The sequence below is a fragment of the Lathamus discolor genome, chromosome 10, assembly GCF_037157495.1.
Source record: "Lathamus discolor isolate bLatDis1 chromosome 10, bLatDis1.hap1, whole genome shotgun sequence".
Taxonomy (NCBI): Eukaryota; Metazoa; Chordata; class Aves; order Psittaciformes; family Psittacidae; genus Lathamus; species Lathamus discolor.
This window is the reverse complement of record NC_088893.1, coordinates 13,795,833-13,814,359: the sequence shown is the minus strand read 5'-3', so window position 1 is coordinate 13,814,359 and position 18,527 is coordinate 13,795,833. Positions and strand designations below refer to the sequence as shown.

The 18,527-nt window shown below is 40.4% G+C and overlaps 1 protein-coding gene across 6 annotated transcripts in view; it reads left to right on the top strand.

Annotated features, from left to right (window-relative positions):
* SGCD (sarcoglycan delta) overlaps positions 1-18,527 on the top strand; it is a 396,287-nt gene that overhangs the window by 41,041 nt on the left and 336,719 nt on the right. The window contains exon 1 of one of the 6 annotated variants that reach the window (XM_065691102.1): positions 591-691. The exons of the other annotated variants lie outside the window; for them this stretch is intronic. The gene's annotated coding sequence lies outside the window, so the exon portion shown is untranslated. Of the gene's footprint in view, positions 1-590; positions 692-18,527 lie in introns of those variants that run through there. 6 annotated transcript variants of the gene reach the window in all.

Genomic DNA, 18,527 nt, shown 5'->3' with positions numbered 1-18,527 from the left:
AAATAGTTTATGTCCCTGTTTCACATTCTAGGCAATCTAGAAGTTCCCAGAATTTCACTGGAAATTGGTATTTATTTTTGTGTCTTATATTTGCCTGTGATTTCTTGCTTGGGGTATAGAGAATGAGGATAAATTTGAATAGGGTGAACATAAGGAGGTAAAAGTGAGGGAAGCCATAAGTTGGGAGGGACCAGTTAAAAGTCTCTGAGATTTAGTGTAATCTAGAAAGACAAAATGGTCTGACCTGAGCAGGTGGCACTGATTTCTTCCTAAGAGCTGTTGTGGTCCTGTGTTGGAAAGAGGGAAGGCAGGAGAAGCAAACAGCCAGCAGTCATACTGATGGGCAAGAGCGATTCCACCTGAAGGACTTAGTGAGCAAAAAAGTCATTGTTTAGCCCAGTAGTGAGCAGCGCTGGAGAAGAAAAGTTCTTGCAATAAGACTTAGAGCAAACTATCTGCAAAGATGCCATTAAAGTCTGTCTGGTCTTCAATTTGAGGAAAGAAGAAGGGGATAGTTTGAAGCAGTTGTCTGATGCCTTTAAGGATTTAAATTCAAAGGAGGGGGGATGACAAAGAGAGAGGTTCACAAATTCTGTTCATGACATTTTATCTCAAAATGTCAAGTGCTAAAGCTGTGGAAATAGTGCTCACATGGTGGATGTGGTACTGCATAATTGAAGCCACTGGAGAGGTAAGGAAATCTGTACTTTCTGGCCTTTATTTACTTAAAAATAAAAACTTTGTCAACACTGTATGTACTGTTGAGTACATATGGCACTAAATTTCAGTGCAAAGTGCTGAGATTTCAGGGGCTGATCTAAGATGCTCCCTGTGGCACCATTCCCTCTCATCTCAGAGGTTAACCTTTGGCAGCCTTTGCTCTTACTTCTCATCCATTCTGCCCTTTCCTGAGTTTCTAATGCAATTTTTTTCTGAAACCAGGGAATATAAGTGTTTAGTTAGTACAAGTAAAAAATGGTGAAGATGCTTATCTGTGTTTCTACCACTGGGGAAATATGCATCAGTAAGTGTTGAAATGTTTAGATGTTTATACCAATAAGCCTTGAAGGGTCCTAGCTCAGCAAGCTTTGCATTAATCTTTGCGTTGTTTTTGTCTGAGTTTTGGGGTTGGACAAATAGTCAACCTCAGGCTGGCTTCATTCTCCATGCTGTACATCTCCGCCCAAGAGCAGCAGCAGCAGCATCAGTGTGTTGGGCTGGCCACTGCTGACATTTGTGTTGCTTTCTCTATGCTGTAGCAGATGTAGCAGGAGCAAACATGTTTGTGCATGACAGTCACAATCATGATGGTGAGGCAAACACCTTTGGGAATCATTCCTATGGGTGAAAGAGTTTCCTATGGGAACCAGAGTTTCCATACCCATTATTTTTCTCCTGTTTCTGGCTGTGACATCACAACACAGTGCCATCATCAATATAATTTTTGTAGATGAAGGTGCCCAAAAGTTTCTCTGTGCAGATAACCCACTTTTTATGAGTGATCCCTTTGTCCATGCTTACGGCCAGTATTTGTCTCCTCATTTTAAAGTCTGACCCAGAGACAAATGAGTCTTTTGCTTCCGCAGCTCCTTGGGACCCCATAGAAATCACCCACATTTCTATAGGACTGCATCTGAGATAGTCTGGTCTGGAAACTGGTTCTGGAGGCTCCCCACCCACCTGTCTTTCCCCAAGATTTAGCTGACCCCTACACTGCTATTAGAGAGAAACTGTCCTCCAGAAATGTCACTGGGTTGTCTGCAGGAATATTACTCAGAAGAAATAAACATGTGGGATGTGCTTTCCTAGTACTGGAGGAAAGCCTGTTTGTGTCTACTACATTAGGAAGATTGTTGGAGAACAGTTCATCCATGTGAAAAGTTGCCCCCTATAATTCTGCCAAGACTGAGGAGCTGCGAGAGATCTGCTGGCAACAGCGCTAAGGGCTCTTTCACCCACCCCATTTATCCGAGATGCTGGAGGTCAGGGAGGAGCCGATATGTAATTTGCTTGTCTGAACCAGTTGTTCTGCCTTGTTTTGTACAACTAGCGGGTTTTCACACTGCCTACCAAACTTCCAGAGATGAAATGTCGATACTGCGTGATTCAAATGGGAAAGCTGAGCCTCCACACTCTGCAATTTGCATTGTGCAAAAGTCTGAGATAAAGAGAGTGAGAACACATGTTGCAGGCTTTCTCCTTTGGAAGCTCGTCAGTATGACAAATCACCAGCATATAGTAAAACTTGCAATGAGTCTTTCTAGTTGTTTACCTTCCTATAATTACATAGCATGGGCTTTTTTTTTTTCTTTTTTTTTTTTTTCTTGTAAGGAAAGTACTCTCAGGCAGTTTTGTTTCTTTGAATTCAAACTTTACCAGCTTTTTTTTTTTCTAATGCATATATTGGAGGAATTAAAAAAACACATTTTCTCTTGGCCAAAGTAGGTGCATTCATTATAGCAACTCAGAGGATTATGTACAATTACACTGATTTTTTTTTTTTTTCTTTCCCTTCCCCTCAAGGTAAATATTTAACTGCTTTGATTTTTTTTTTGGTTTTTTTTTGTATCCAAGGAAGAAAATAAAGATTGTACAAACAAGTTCCTTTATCCATTCTTTTCCATATAGCGTATGCTTCTGTATACCTTGCACAACTCGCCTTATGCTAAACTTGCCCTTACAGACCAGCACTCTCCTTAGAGATTTCACTTCCTAAAGTTTTCACACATGCACACACATACATGAAAAAGTAAAATCTTGGCCTCTCCACTCTAACTTCAAAAGCACTTTGTTTCTTTCAGCTCCAGCAAACTGGATTGAATTGTAACTATATTGAATGCAGTTCTCTAGCACCTTCCCTCAGGGATCTAAAACCATTTTCTCACCATTGCTAAATGCTGGACTTTCCCTACACACTCACAAAGTAAGTAGGATGCTGGTATCTGTGCTGCAGGGTAGGAAAATTAAGGAAAATGTTGAGTGCAGTGTGCTGTTTGGAAGAGAAAGGAGTATGATTTTTAGCTCTTGGTTTCGAATGTTGTGTATTCACACAATAATACTTTTCTGGGAGAGGAATCTTTTCTAGTTATAATGTGTAACTTTAATGTGCCAAAATGAAGTGCAATATTTACACGTGTAGCAGTATAACTGCGTTTTTAGTCACTATTGAGCATAGCTTTTTCATAGTGTGGGAACAAACGGGTAAAATAAGGAAGGAATAGTAATAGGTATTTTTGAGCAAATATAGAGTGTATTGCTTACTTGACCCTTGATCTGTTGTAGCTTAACCAGGCATAGTGTGGACTCCAGGTTCGGAAGAAATGTGTTTTAAAGTCAGTTTAGCAAGGAAAGGGGAAGAAAACAGCTGTAGCTTGCAGGTGCTTGCTCCCTGTTTCATGGTGTAATCTCTCGCCAGGGCAAATGGAGGAGCTGCCGTGCTGAAAATGAGTGAAGTCTGGTTATCCATCATATCTAGCATGAAGGTTTGAATATATGATGGCAAGGGCAGAAGATCTGCTTCCCAGAAATTTGTTTTTGTTCAATTTCTAATACATACTTTCTGTGTGTCTAACAAACAAAAGGAGAGTGCAATGATGCTAACCATCATTTGGTGATTCCACGGTGCTTGTGTTCCTAATAACCTGTAAAAAGAAAGCTGAGGATAGGATGGTTGGTGGATGGGTTAATATACACTGTAGCAGAGTCATTTTTAAAATAATCCAAGCAAAGAAAGGAGATTTATCTAAAAGTACGTTTCCATTACTTGTGCCTCTGGCACACTGATGTGTGAGCCACCAACAGCAAAAAAAAATCAGCAACATTTCTTGTTTGTTTTTGTAACATCCTATTCTTGTTTCTTTTTGTAACCTCCATAGCCTTTAGTATTGCTTTCCGTAGTTCTCAGAAGATTGCTTGTTAATTGAGACATAATTGACTCAAACACGAGTCTTGACTGAAAACAGCCCGAAGAACATTACAGGGGAGTCTTGTGTTTTTCGATTGATTTATTTATTTATTTTAAATAGCATGTAATTTCAATCTGCAGTTAAAATTTGATATTCGAGTAGAGTGGGATGCAAGCTCCTATAGATGTCTTCATGGCAACTGCATTTTCTCTGTTTTTCTTAGCTGGGAACAGTGGAACACTAGGGGAAGTCTAATTTTTGGATCAGTGAAAGAAATCCACTTTGAAGCAAAGAAACCAGACTACATGTTCAGTTAGGTTTTAGAGTTTCTTCCCTTTTTTCTACCCCTTTTTATTCCCAGAAGACTGAAGATCAGTCTTTAAACACCACAGGTATGGCAGCACATTTTAAACCCGCTTCTTATTACACTTTTCATAAGAGCTTAGCACCTGGTGAGCCCGTAAGTGGAGTTACTACTTAGCCTGGCTACTTGCTTTGGTACTGAAATAGAAGTAGTTTTCTTCAAAAATCTATCCCGAAGGGCCAAGTCTTGAGCATTTTTGTTTTCCCATTACTTTGAATGGGAATGTTTTCCTTACTAAGGAGTTTGGCATTTGGCTTGCTTATAGAGACAGGCACTCCTTTTATGTAGGTCCATTAATTTTGATCCTGCTAAAACTGTATTCCTAATTGCATTAAGTCAGCATATGTAAAGAGATCAGAGGAAGCAACTGATCCAGAAGGGGGGGATGCTTGGTATTGTGTGCTTTACAGCAATGGGATTGAATGACTGTTATCTTGGATGTGACCTTCAGATTGGTAAAGTGAATGTATAGTTTTTAAGAGATACGTGGTATAATTAATGATTAATCAGGGTGCTTTGTTTTGCAGGTTTTTGAATTCTGCAGTCAAGGCATGTGTGTGTAATGGATGTGTTTTATTTTCTTTCTTCTGCAGCTTGTCTTTGCTGACTGCACCTGTTTGCTCCCTCATGTCTGTAGGCTCTAATAAATTGAGGAGTTTAGGCAGACAGATCCTTAGGCAAGAGCTCTCCCTTGGCTGGTGATGCTGTTGAGATCTGCCTAGACTATAAAAGGCTCAGAAAAGGGGACAGTCTTTTGGCTGAAAGGCATAAGAGAAGTGTAGCAACTTTGATGTCCCCCTTCTTCCCTCTTCTTGGACATTTAATTGGCATTAGGAAACGGAGCAGGTCATTGGATTCATGGACAAAGAAAAGGGACTGTTTGAGTCAGAAACACCCCTAGGAAGTCTTCTGTTGGTAGTGTTTGCACTGATGTTATCAATTCCAAAATATTTAGAGAGTTTTTAGACATACCTTAGGTGTCAGAATGATGTGATAAAACAAAAATCTGAGTTGTCATCATAGTAAGGATGATTATCCACGTATTCAGGGAGAGCAGCTTGAAGATATGATGGCTTTGGGTTTGAATGCACAATTCCCCTCCCTGACAAATGAAAAGACTCACACAGCTTTCATTCCTATGCTGTTAGTGTCTTATCTAAATATCCACACAGAACTGGTTTATAATTTCATATTTATGAAGAGAAGATATCTTTCACCAGTTCCTGCTTTCTTGCTCTCAAAAGCCTATTTGACCCAGTCTTAATGCCATAACATTAGAGGTCAAAGAAGAGATCCTATATAATACAATCCATTTGGATTTTGCCTAGCAGTGTCTGTATCAAGCTAGCGTCTTTCAGTTGACTGAAGTACTTGGCTTTTCTTCCCTGTTACTACCTAGAGATTGCCACTTGAAATTGTGGTGGACAGCTCCTTCAGAGAGATGAGAGTTGTTGCACACAGTAGCCCTAACATCCTTACAGAAATACAAGCATTGTGGTCATGGGAGGAAGAATTGTGATTCTCCCTTCATCTTTAGGGAGAAGAGAGAATCTGCTTCGAGATAAATCATTTGTAGACAGGACAAGCCAGTTAAAATTTATGTCCTGTATCCATGATGCTACCTTCAGTATCTCTTCCAAAAAATCAGTGTTACAAACTGAATAGAATAATGGGAGCAACGGTGGAAAAAATTAAAACACCACCAATATTGGGTCTCTCAGGACATTGCTGCATTGTTTTGCTATACAGGGAAAGGGAGCACCCTTCTCAGCCATGGGGGATGAAATGAGTAATAATGGGCTTCAATTTCAGCAAGTGAGATTTACTTCAGTGACAAAAACTTTCCAGGATGAAATACTGCATTAGATTGCATGTGGGAGTTATGGCACCTTTATCATCGTGGGTCTTTAAGAATAGGCTAGAAAAACATGTGTCAGGAATGATATCTGTAGAGCTGCTCTTGCCTTGGGGCATGGAGATGGACTAGATGACCTCGTGAGGTCCCTTCCAGCCCTGTTTTCTATGATCTCTAATTCAGGACTTTTCATTACTCATACCTCAAAGCCCCAAAGGTGACAGGACTATCACACTTCATTTTTACCCTTACACTGTTTTTTTTTTTGCTGGATGATTTTTACTCATTCTGAGAGACTGGCTTCAATTACATTTGTCACGTGATTCTCCTTTCTTACAGCCTCTATTGTGTTGTTTTTTTTCCTTCAGTCCATCACCTCTAGGCCTTTTCTCTCATTTTTTTAAATGTATCCTCCTCGCTTCAAAACTTTCTGAAAGCAAAACTTGCTTGAAACTTAGATCTATTTTGTGGATTTGAAATCTCACATTAGATAAAGCGAGTTAGAGGAGCTGGTAAGTACCAGTGTCATCATGTTCAGTGCTGCAACAGATACAGGAATAGGAACTGTTTGTCGCCTTGAAGTAAGATAAATGTGGACAGGAACAGATGATGAGATGAGGAGATGCCCAGGACAGAAGCTGTTTTGCTTGTTTGTACAGGACTTGGTACAGTGTGGCCCTGAGCCTTGAGTAAGGGCTGCTCTAATAACTTTAATTATGATGGGAAGCACACGACATACTGGATGTATGTGTACAGTCTGCACGTGACATTGCTGTGAGGTATAAAAGAACTAAGGTTTGTGCTCTAAAGGGATAATTTGATTTCAGACTGATTAAAGAAAACAGTAAATTAAAGGATACCTGAAACAGTGTGATGCTGCATGTGATGGGTTTTTATTCAGGTATTATAGTGGCAGTAAGTACCCCATGCAGCTGCACGGTCCTCTCTCCCTGACACAGCCGGATGTTTCACAGGCTGGTGTGAGACATTAGGTTCCCATTATATTTGCCCCTTTTCATCCCTTCCTGAAATGGAATTAAATTTGTTCTGTTAGTGACATGTGATGGTTTTTAAGCGGTTTCCTTGCAGGTTCGCATTAAGCTTCCACAGGTCTTTATTTGGGTTAGTAAAGTGGAAGATTGCACAATAAAAGCAAGGTGTCAGGTGTGAGGTCAACAGATGTCCTGCTTTATTGTATAGTAGTTTTCCAGATCAGCTCCAGGATGCCTTGGGCTGTGAAATAGCTGTGTTAGTTCTCCACATGTCAGAGTTTAATTGCTACAAAGTCGTAGAGAGGATGGTTCTTGGAGTGACCCCTGCCATGGTGACTGCCCCACTCAAGTCTGTGCTTGGAGAGGAGCATCATGCTCAGGACATTGTACTCATTTCAACTGTCTGAGACTTTGTTGGCCTTCTTCCTCTTCCTCAGTGGTTTAAACTGACAGTCAAAAGATGAGAAATCCCTGGAGGCATTTAGCTCAAGGCTGCACAATGTAGTGATTCACCTAAATGCTTTATGTTCCCCTGAATATTTTATGTTCAGTAAACGAATGCACTTTTGCAGCAGTGGAGCGGAAGATGGGTGGCATGTGGGGATTCAATGGACACAGTACTGCGATGTGAAACCCAAACTGGTCTTTGCTTGTCTCTGCTGTGTAGGGCAATGTATTTGCAGGGTTTTCAAGTTTAACTTGTGTGATAATATTTAAATCATGAAATTATCAACCCTCCTTCATCCTGGCTTTTGAAAAAGTTGACTAACCCCATTGTGTTACTCTTCTGAGGAGCTGACTTTTCTGTGACTAATTATTCTACGCTCATTTGTATGTTCTGAGTGCTGTTTGCTGCATGGCTGAATTTGATGCATTCCATTTAATTATACAGTTTAAAAATGAAAAATAAAAAAAGGAGGGGGAAGCTCACTTTGGCAGCTCCAGGCTGCAGGAGTTGCCGTGTCTGCTTCAATCTGTCTGCTCCCTCTAAAGGGTCTGGTTGCTGGAACCCTTTCAGCAAAGTTACGAAGGCAGACTTGGAAAAGCATGTCTTTATGGAAACTTTGATTAATTTTTTAAGGGGTGACCAGAGCTGCTGTGTTACAGAGCTGTCAAATACCGTATGTCCAGAAGCCCTGTCATCTGCATTTCAAAGTCAGAGCCATATTTTAAGAGACTTGCCCTTTCATCCTATCTGGTCTGTGGGGGAGTGTCGCTGGGATTGAGCCCTGTTTGGCTGCATGAAAGAAGCCTGCCAGGCTTCCTTTGCCAGGGACTTTGAGTTTAAATCTATTTCAGGCCTTTAAAAAGGTCAGTCAAGGCTGCCAGCCAGAACCTGTGTCTTAATTCAGTGCTATTAGAATCACAGAAAAATAAATTCCCCGGTCTCAGGCTGGAGGGCAGGGCGCGAGGGAAGCATCAGACACTTTATAAACTGCAGAATGCACTCTCATTGTAAACTGATTTTGCAGTCTGAAGCAAGCAGACGTGTGTCTCTGTGCCCTAGGAAGGTCATTTGGGCTTTGCTGTAGTCTTTGGGCCCCATCACTGGGGATCTGATCGCTGGGCCGGGGCCTGAAGGAGCTGCTTTCCTTTGTTTGCTGAGAGGTCAGGATGATGTTTCTTAAATTACGTTAGCTGCTAGGTGCTGTGTCTTTCAGAGGTGAGCTGTACCTGGCTGTTGAGGCTTCCCACAGCTGTAATGTTTGGGCTTTCCTTTGCAGCAAGGCAGAGAGGAAGCAGTGTGGGGTTTTGGGTCTGAATTAGGATTTATTGCGCTGTTGGTTGTGGTTGGTGGGCAGGGGGAGAAGCTGAACTGGGTGCTCAGTGACCTCTTCCCATCCTCTGCTGATGACCCCAAAGAAAGGTACCCAGCTTGCTCTTGGTCTGTATCTTCTGGGATACTTAATTGTGCAAGTGAAAAATTTGTGTGGATTCCTATAGAGTGATAGGAGCTTTATTTCTCCTTTATTCCTACTCTGCTGTCATCCTTCAGCTTCTGCTCTTATTTGTAATCTAGCATGTGTTCTTTTAAAACTGGAAGGAGCTGACATCAGTGGTTTGAAGAGCCAAAGGAAAGATTTCTTATAACGGTAATCAGCTGGGCTAATTTCCCAGAAGCATCTAGACCTGGCGAGATACAGAAGAGCCCATGTACAGGACAGCATCTTTTGTTCTGTAGTTGAGTCTGAGTTAGTAATACTTTGTTGATGTGCAATGCAAGGCTTAGTCTGAGTTTTGACTGCTCTGCAGTTTTTGCGTGATCTGGAAAATATTACATTTGTTTTATATTATCATATCAGGAGGGGTTTAATTTTGTTGGCTTCTTTACCAAATAGCCTGATGAATGTGTACAGCAGCTTTAATGTGATTTCTCGTCGATTATTTTCATATTAAAGCCCTGTGATCTGAAGAGCAATAAGTTTGTATTCACTTGCCACCCTGTAAGTAGCTCTTAGTTTTAATCTTGTAGGTTTTTAAAATTGAATCAGCATAAATTGCAGAAATTATGTTTATATTCACTTGCCATCTTACTAATGGAGCTCAGCTTTAATCTTTCTGATTTTCCAAATTGATTCAGCAAAAATATGTCACTAGGATTTGATTAAAGCATGCAGTTTCAGCTTAATTATTTCCTAATGTGTTAAATTTTCATATTCCAATGAAAAGTTTTAGCAATAGATCCTTATTTCTCAAAGTATTTTGGAAGCTTATTATTAAGTTTATATTTCTTACTAAACTCTTGGCTACTAGTAAAAGGTACTTGTCAGTCTTGCGGTTAACTGCTGTATTAATTTTGAAGTTATAAATAAAATTGGGGAGTAAATTTGGTATCTCAGTATTATGCAGCAAAAAACAGTTGTTGCAGTCAGGATGCTGTCAGCTAATATGCTTGTCTCCTGTTTGCTAATCACTGCTTTCATTCATCTTGTGCATTTTGGCTGGATGAAATCCAGTTTGCTATGGTAATGGTTGGGAGCAAGTAGGGACTGAGTGCTGGTGGATCTATGAAATGCACTGGTGGAAGGAGGTTTGCACAGCAGAACACCTACAGGTAATAGTGTTTGTCATTGAGCTGGGAGTCCTGTGCATGGGCTGTCCTTGAACTGTGGCGGCTGCGGGGAAGTGGGATGGCATGGTGGATGCTGCACCCTTGCTGTACGCATGCTGTAAATCAGTGGTTAGAGATCTAAGTAAAGTGTCAGCTTGACACCACTAGTGTCTGCCCCACCAGTTCTCTTGGCATTCCACAGATAAGAGTGGAGCATCGGTGCCTTTACAGCATCTTGCACCTCCTCCTTTACTATAGCACTGGGAGGTAGATGAGTAAATAATCCTTTATGAAAAGCATGCAGGACTGTGAATTTTGTTCTCCTCTTTGTTAATCTCTTTAATAATGCAAGGAGCATTAATAAAGAAAATGGGACTGGGATGTGATGATTTTTCAACACTGTTACACAACCAGGTCTTCGATGAGGTTGTGGGTCTCTATCAGTATATCTGACTGCTATTTTGACTGATCACCAGGGAAAAAGACAACTGCATCTCAGGCCAGAGTGAACTACCACACTGGAACAGCTGCAAGCCCCCTCTCCTGCTGTACGTGTACAGGGCTCCCCAAATCACCTCCTTAAATCCTTGATCCTGAAATTGTACCTCTGTGGGTGGCTCCTATGCTGGCAGTGGGCTCTGAGCACCAGTGCCAGGGTCCCCCCGTCTTGGAGGGGATTATAAGATCAAGGATAGATGGCATTGTAGTATAATGTGATGTGGTATTGTATACTATTGGAGGAGCATCTCTGGTTTTGAACAGAGGTAAAACCAGTGGTAGGTGACCTGCCTGGATTCTCTATGTAGCTGAATTCTGTATGTATGAGGCTGAAAAAAACCTGAAGAATTTCTGGAAGAGATACAAGCTGTGTTTCAAATGCAGGGAGCAGCACTGTCCCTAACACTGTAAAGTTTTGAAGTCCAGTGCTTATCATTATCCACATGTGCCTTCAGCTTCCTCTACTGTTATCAAAGTAGTTATCTTGTAATGGGCTTGTAAGGGAAGAATGGGCACTGACACCTGCAGTATGCATGGTAGAGAGGAGCACAGGATGGGAGCAAGGTCATGATGTAAATGATGTAAGGACATGCAATCAAAAGCAAATGATCGTTTTAGAGGTAAAATCTAACAGTTAGGCTAAAAGTTAATGTCAGTTCTTGCAAGCTGTAACAATATCCTGCCCATTATGAAGGCTGCCACCCGTTACTGAACTGAGGTGTTTAAACCCCCCTATAAGTGGCTGCTAGTGAAGTCAGTGCAGGACTGCTAACTTGATTTTTAATGTTTTATTGTGTGCAATCTCCATAGTTTTATAAATGATCTTTCACAGCTGCAGGCACAACATCACCCAAATATGTGTGTAGGAGGGTTGAACCAGAACATATTTTACAATATATTACTTTGGAGATTAAGTATCAATGGTGTAAAAAGTCTCTCAAAGATTAAAGATGAATTATCTGGGGAAAGGGAAAGATGATAACTTTGTGTCCAAAAAGAGTATGTGACTTGGTAATAGTGTGAACAGGGAGTGAGGCTGTACAGGTAATCAGTTTTGTGAAGGTTTTTTAATATGACACAACTCACTACATGGCTGAGCTTAATTCAGTAATAGATCAGTGTCCTTTCTTTAGGCAGCGATGCTATGTAAGTAGAACATTCATTATATCATGATAATAGAGATCCTCCAAAAGCTAAATAAATGAAGACAGGCGCTGGAAGAACGGTGAATACACATTACAGTTTCAAACACTGCTATTGCTGAAAGCCAACTAATTGTATTCTGCTGCAATTAATAATTATCTTAATGGCTTTGCATATTTATGAATATATAAAACTAAATAAGACAATACACAGGCTAGGATAAAATGTTGGTTCATAAACTTTTTGCGCTGAACTGTAATTAAGCATGCCTCTAATCACAGCGTCATTTTTCATTGTGGCTGTGTTTGGGTGGGAGGGGAAAGTGTGAGAAAGAAAATGTGACTGTTCAGGAAATTACCTTGTGGGAAAGACTTCAAATCACAGATACTTAAAATGAAGCATATGATTGCTTCTCATTTGCCTGCCCATTACTTATAGTGTGGCTTTTTGACTTGCAGTACCGCAGGTATGTGAGGCATATTTGTCTCATGAGCATGCAAATATAAATTCAGGATGAGGCCACAGAGAATGTTGCTGGAAGTTTTAGCTCAAGTGGAATTTCTGTCCATTTACATCCATACAACTGAGAGATGAACTTGACTGGCTGAGGTTTCTTCTCAACCTGCACAGTAACTGCTTACTTTCATTAGGATGGTTGGATTATTTTTTTTCCCTTTACAGGCCTGTGCATTACAAAATGTTCCTGCTTTGTTTGCAGTTGACCTTTCATAGTCGCTAAAAATCAATAGACTTTAATGCATTTATTAAATAAGGAGGATTCTGGGGATTAATATGCAAGCTGTACCAAGAGAAGAAGGTAAGGAGTGGAATATTACTGCACAGGCAAGAAAGGCTGCTGGTTACAAGAGTACTTGCATTACTGCGTTGCACTGATGCCACACTGACTGGCCTGGTTTGAGTAATGTAATGTACTTGGGAGCACCAGCAGCTTGGATGTAGGACATTATTTTTCTTCTCACTTTGCAGCTTTACTTCTGACCTGCATATAATGACAGTTTTTCTTTGAGATGAGCGAATAAATGAGTTTAGTAAAAGCTCAAGGTGCCATGCTGAGTTAACTTCAGCAGGGGAAGGGAGATAACTTTTGCCTGCATTGACACTCAGACAGAAGTTCCTAAATTCCTAAACCATTTAGCTGTGGGGATATCAGTCAGTGTATTTATAGCTTTTGTTGTGAAGATGGAAGTGACTTGGATCCCTAAAGATTCGCTGACTGTAGAAGTCTTTTGTTTGACCAAGCTAAGTGAAAAGATTTTAGCATGAGCAGAGCTCGTTCACTCGTCTTCTGTAACCCTGGATTGCCTATCAGCTTATTCTATGCTGTAGCTTGTTTCCAAGAATACACTAACTTTTGCGACCTGATTTTTTTAAGTAATAAGAGTTGTGCAATTTCTGTGAACAATTTAGTGTTCCATAGGATGTATATACTTATACATCCTTTTTAAGTTTATCCACTCTTTAGTTTAGATAAACTACTTAGTAGTTTATGTACTGTATCTAAGTTTTAGACAAAACATATTTATCCAAAACTCTTGTTTGCATTTAAATAAAGGATTGGAGTTCTTTAGCATCCCATCAGTTATGCATACATATGGTTACAGAAAGTAATTCCTGTACATTTTTAGGTCCTTTGGAGGAGTAAAAAGCAGTTGAGCTTATTCTTGCTATGTCCTGGTCTCTAGCCCCAAATACACATGTATTAGCTAATATCCCTTCCAAGTGGCCAATGTGTAAATGCTGTTGATTTCAGCAAAAGTTTGGCTGAGCTCAAGATACGTGATATATCAATTTAGCACATGGATGCCCACCTATGCACCCATGTTACTGTTTTTTAATGCAAATTTAAGGTAGGATTTTCATTAACGTTTAATCAGCCTAACCCTTATGAACCAATAGTAGAGAACGTGAATGCTGTGGCACATCTTTCCTCCAAACATCTGTCACAGGGCTTTTTCTACCTGTTATTTATGTTCATTAATAAGGGAAACATTGTCCTTGCCTGTTTAAAGCCAGTACTTCTCTGATGTAGCTGTCACTTGGTGTTTTTTAAAAGCTTACAGGTTGACCCCCACCCCTAACCGAAGCAAAAGGAGCGCCCAAACCCAGAATCTGGGAGTGAGAAGCTGCTTATGGCACCATCTCCTACAACGTATTAAAATCAGAGTACGTATATGGACAGTTCTCTTTCAGTTCGTGACAACTCACACACAATGTTATCTTTCTGTGTCAGCCCGCATTCAGATCTCAGCATATTAAGCATGATTTAGAAGGAAGCAGTGTCAAACCATATTGATCAAATTTTGGTGTTTCAAGATTTAATTATCCCTGCCCCCCCCCCCCATACTTTATAGGGAACAATGCTTTGGGTAGGCTTTTAAAAAAACAACATCTATCACCATAAGTAAGAACCTGAATAAATTCTTACACTAACATATCAGAAGCAGAATTCTGTGGCAGTTTTGCTTTCTTGGGACATAATCATGTCTAATCTGCAATAACAGAAGAGTGATAGATATGCACATGGAGGTGGTTAGATGATCAGTAATTGATTGTTTTCTTCTTAAAGAGCAAACTTCTTGTATTTCAAAATGTGAAATGCTTTCCTTTTATGGGGTCAGCATTGATTGTACATAAAACGTGTGATAAAGGGTGTCTGGAAATGGTAATTAAAACTGTAGAGTTTCAGAAGTGAGCATTGATTATATTTCAGGGCCATAGTAAAAGTTAAAGAGTAAACAACAGTCAGGCAGCCAGAATGCTTTTGCATCAGAACAAGGAAGGGGCTTGAAATGACAGTTCAAGTCCTACCTTTGTAACTGTTCTAGTGAAAAGTAGAACATTACAGGTTTAATTACATTTAAGAGAGGAACTTACTTGGTTTTCTCCTTTTCAGCTACCACTAGTGATTTTTTTCCATGATTAAAGCCCCAGTGAAGTACTTAACCTCTTCCTGTGAAACATGCCTTAGGTGCTTTAAAGGGAAACCTCTAGTGCTAGATTTGTCTCATAGGCAGGGAAGAGGGACCATGAGGGGTCATGCTGTTTAAATGACAGAAGTTGGCCTCAGATGTTACACAAGTAGGGTATATGAACACAGTGAAGATCAGAAGAAAGGCATCTCTTCTAGACTATTTCCTTAAAGAAGAAAGGAAGTTTAGGGTTTGTTTTTTTTTTTTTTTTTCAGTTTCACTAAGCCAGTAAAAGCTAAGGCTTATAGCAGATTAATGCATCAATTCCTACTTTTAGCACAGCTCCACAGTCCCCATTGCGAGGTTGTTGGCTTCCTGTAATTTTTCAAGATTGGGATGTCATCCTGATACCTCCCTCCTGACACAAGCAATGCAGAATCAATACATCTCACATAGCAGCCATGTCAGCTTGAAACGTGCACAACTGCTTGGTGCAGGTTGAGAGACAGGCACATCTAAGCTACACCTTTGGCACGTCTCAACGTGCAGTTATTGTGGCAGCTTGCAGTGTTAGTGCCAGTTGGTGCATCAAGGCAATGCAAATGAGGTTGAAAGCCACTATATTCAAGGCATCCTAACTGTTGGACGTAAATCATAGTTACGGCGGTGTCCTTATCTTTTAAAGGCAAAAGAGCAGTTTGTAGGGATTTGGTGTTGCACTTTTCTTTCTGCTTACAAGTGTCGTTCCGGAAGCACTTTTCTATGCTGTATGCACAAATGTGTCAAAATAACTCCCTGGAGCTGTTGGGTATTGCTAGAAATTTTCACAACAGTTGGCATAAAACTAAATTAATCCAAAGCCCTTCCAGCAGGATGTGCAGTGTGTGGAAGCAGGTTTCTTCTATGAGCCTTCATCCTTAAAGACATGAATTAGACAGTAACTAAAAGGCTTAGAAAGAACTTTCTCTAAAGGGTAGGTTGTTCCACTGTATGCCATCATGGAGTTTTTTAATGCTTCCTTAAGAAGCATTTTGTGTCAGCTCTTCCTAAAAGCAGAGGATAGGGTACTTGGTTGGTTCACTGCTGAGCTTGCGTGCCTCTTCCATACAAATTGAAGCCGCAGATCCTCTGTTCCAGTTATGGAGCATTCTTCTACCTTGTTCCATTGTTGGATGAAATGCTGTAGTGAATTGAGTAACACATAGTTTGGTTCACAGCAGAAGTACACATTGTGCTTTCTGCCTTAGACTTTTAAATGGGGATTTACATGGCCTGCCTGTGGCAAGAAAGCACAAAGACCAAGGTGCCACCAAAACCTTCTGGGTTGCAGTATGTTTTGCCACCTCACTGCCTAAAAAGCTTGTGTTGTGGATGTTAGCTGCAGAAAAGAAGGATTTGCCTGTCATGTGTGTACATACTGCTCAGTACTGGTAAAAGATGTTTTGTGTGTCATTTTGAAAGCTTGAAATTAGATAGATCAACCAACCACAAGGCCCATCAGCGTAAATCAACAGGACTTCAGCAGAAGTGGGCCACATCCGAAAGTCACATGGGATGATGCAGTAATTCTTGCTGCCAGTGCTGCACACTGCTAGAAGCAACACATATTGTTTGAAAGAGATCTCTCCTGTTTTGTTACTAGCAGGTTATGTTTAATTAAATAAAAGCACATGTTAGCTTTGGCTTATTGTTCATTTATATAGAAGGAAAAGATAAATTGTCCTTGTGAGATGAACCCGTACATTCATTGTGAGACTTAAAGGCAAGTGACAGGTTTGTAAGTAGGTGAAAATTGAGAGTTCAAGTGTTTTCTAAGAAGGTGTACACTTACATGGCTTAACTGGTAGAGTGTTGTTGCTTTCAGGGCACAGCACTTTTGCTGCCTAAATCACACATGCTGTCAGAAAGTCACAAAGTGCTTTTTGGCCGTTGGTAGCATATGGCCAGAAATAATGTCTGATTGTTGGTCTTGAATCACTGGATTTCTGCCCTGCAGAGGTTGCATCAGTAACTGAGAAGCACAAATAGGGTAACATCTAATGCTTAGCATACTACAGACAAGCTGATTCCATTTTTTGCAGGAAAGTATACAAAGAAACTGAATTTTTACCATTTTTACTGACTGCCTTTAGAAATTAAGTTATTAATGGTCCTCATATTTATGTATCAGCTACTGGTAGTCCCTGCCTTGCCTAGCAAGTCATGGGTGTTAGATGTCTGTAATAATAATCAGATTAGCATTATGATCAGCATTAATCGATCAGGTATGAGTGACAGGCTCTGTAGAGCTTATTTCCCCTTCACACGGTTTTGCTTGTGCAGTGGTGGCACTGGCATGATTTGGAATGACTTTGGCTGTGAGGTGTTTTCAAGTGCAAGAGTTTGCTGCTGAAAAGCTAAATAAACCCAGTTAATATTACTGTAGCAACAAAGATGAGCATGGGGAACACGTGGTACTTGCCCTGATTGCTCACTGTCTGTGTTTGATCACTGGTCTAGGAGTCAGTGTCATCTCTGGAAAGGGAATGTGATGCCCTTAATGCAGTTATAGCCCTGCCTTTAATAGCAGCTGTGTAAGGAAAAAGTTTTTATCACCTCCACATTTGCATCAAGAGGGCAATGTCCTGTTCTGTAAGAGTGGGTGACTGTGACCAAGCGTCTCAAAAACTGTGTTGCTGCAGTCAGGGTTTTATTTATTACTAGAGGAACTCTAATACCTCAAACATGACTGTTCTGTTTCATTATTAAAGAACAGAGTTTTCAGCTTGGGTTTTAAATCTGGTGGTTTTAAGTCTGCAACCTCTCATCTGAAAGATGTGGTGAGTAGCACTTCCTGCTTTCTGAATTAGTATTTCATCTGTGGGAAGTGTACGTCCCAATTGAAGTTTGTCTTCAGAAGCTTCTAATTAGGACAGAGTGATTTGATTTTTCAGGAGGTACCTTTTGGGTTTCCTGAAATAACAAGACAGATGAAGAGCAGGTATCACAGGTTACTGTCATCTTTGCAGCTGTCAAAAGTGTTTTGGTGGTAAGTGAACCCATGCATTTGAATAAATAAATATTTTTTTACTTAATTCATAGGGTTTGTGCCAAAAAAACCTGCCAAGTTTGAGCTCTAATGACTGAGTTTGTTTGTTTGTTTGCAATAGCATGAGAATATTCAGAAAAACTGAGTGATGTTTTAAGCAACTTCCCTGCAGGATATGGAGCCATTTAGGTGTTATTTTCTGTATAACTTTATACAACAAAGTAGGAGCGAGGAGACAGGAGAGCAAAGTGTAAAGCGGCTTCTCAGGGGGTAATGATATAGTATGCATTGCAGAGAAAAGCAGGCAGGTGTTTGAAATCACTTCAGCCAGTCTAGGATGTGTGAATAAAGACAAGAATTGCCCTGTGTCTGGTATTCTGTCACAGCTAAAAGGCTGTTCATGTTAGCTTACACATAGTGTTTTATTTGGTAACTGAGCTTTTGTGATCCCAAATTCTGGGTGCAGAAGTGAGACCTTACAATTGATGGTTGAATTTCCAAGATAGCTCATGGAAGTGCTGTGGAGGACGACAGGCTCTCAGCTCTAAAGGTTGGTGCTTGTTTCTGTGAAGCAATGACGGTGGCTGAAACATGTTTGTGCCAGAAACATGTTTGTGCCAGAAACTTCTGGACAGACTTACACAGGCAGTACTTCTGTCTTTTAATCTCCTTTCCAATGATAAAAAGCTTTGGATTTGTAGGAGGATTCATCTCTTTGGATTGTAGAATTCATCTTCCTATTTTCCTGGTTAACATTTGG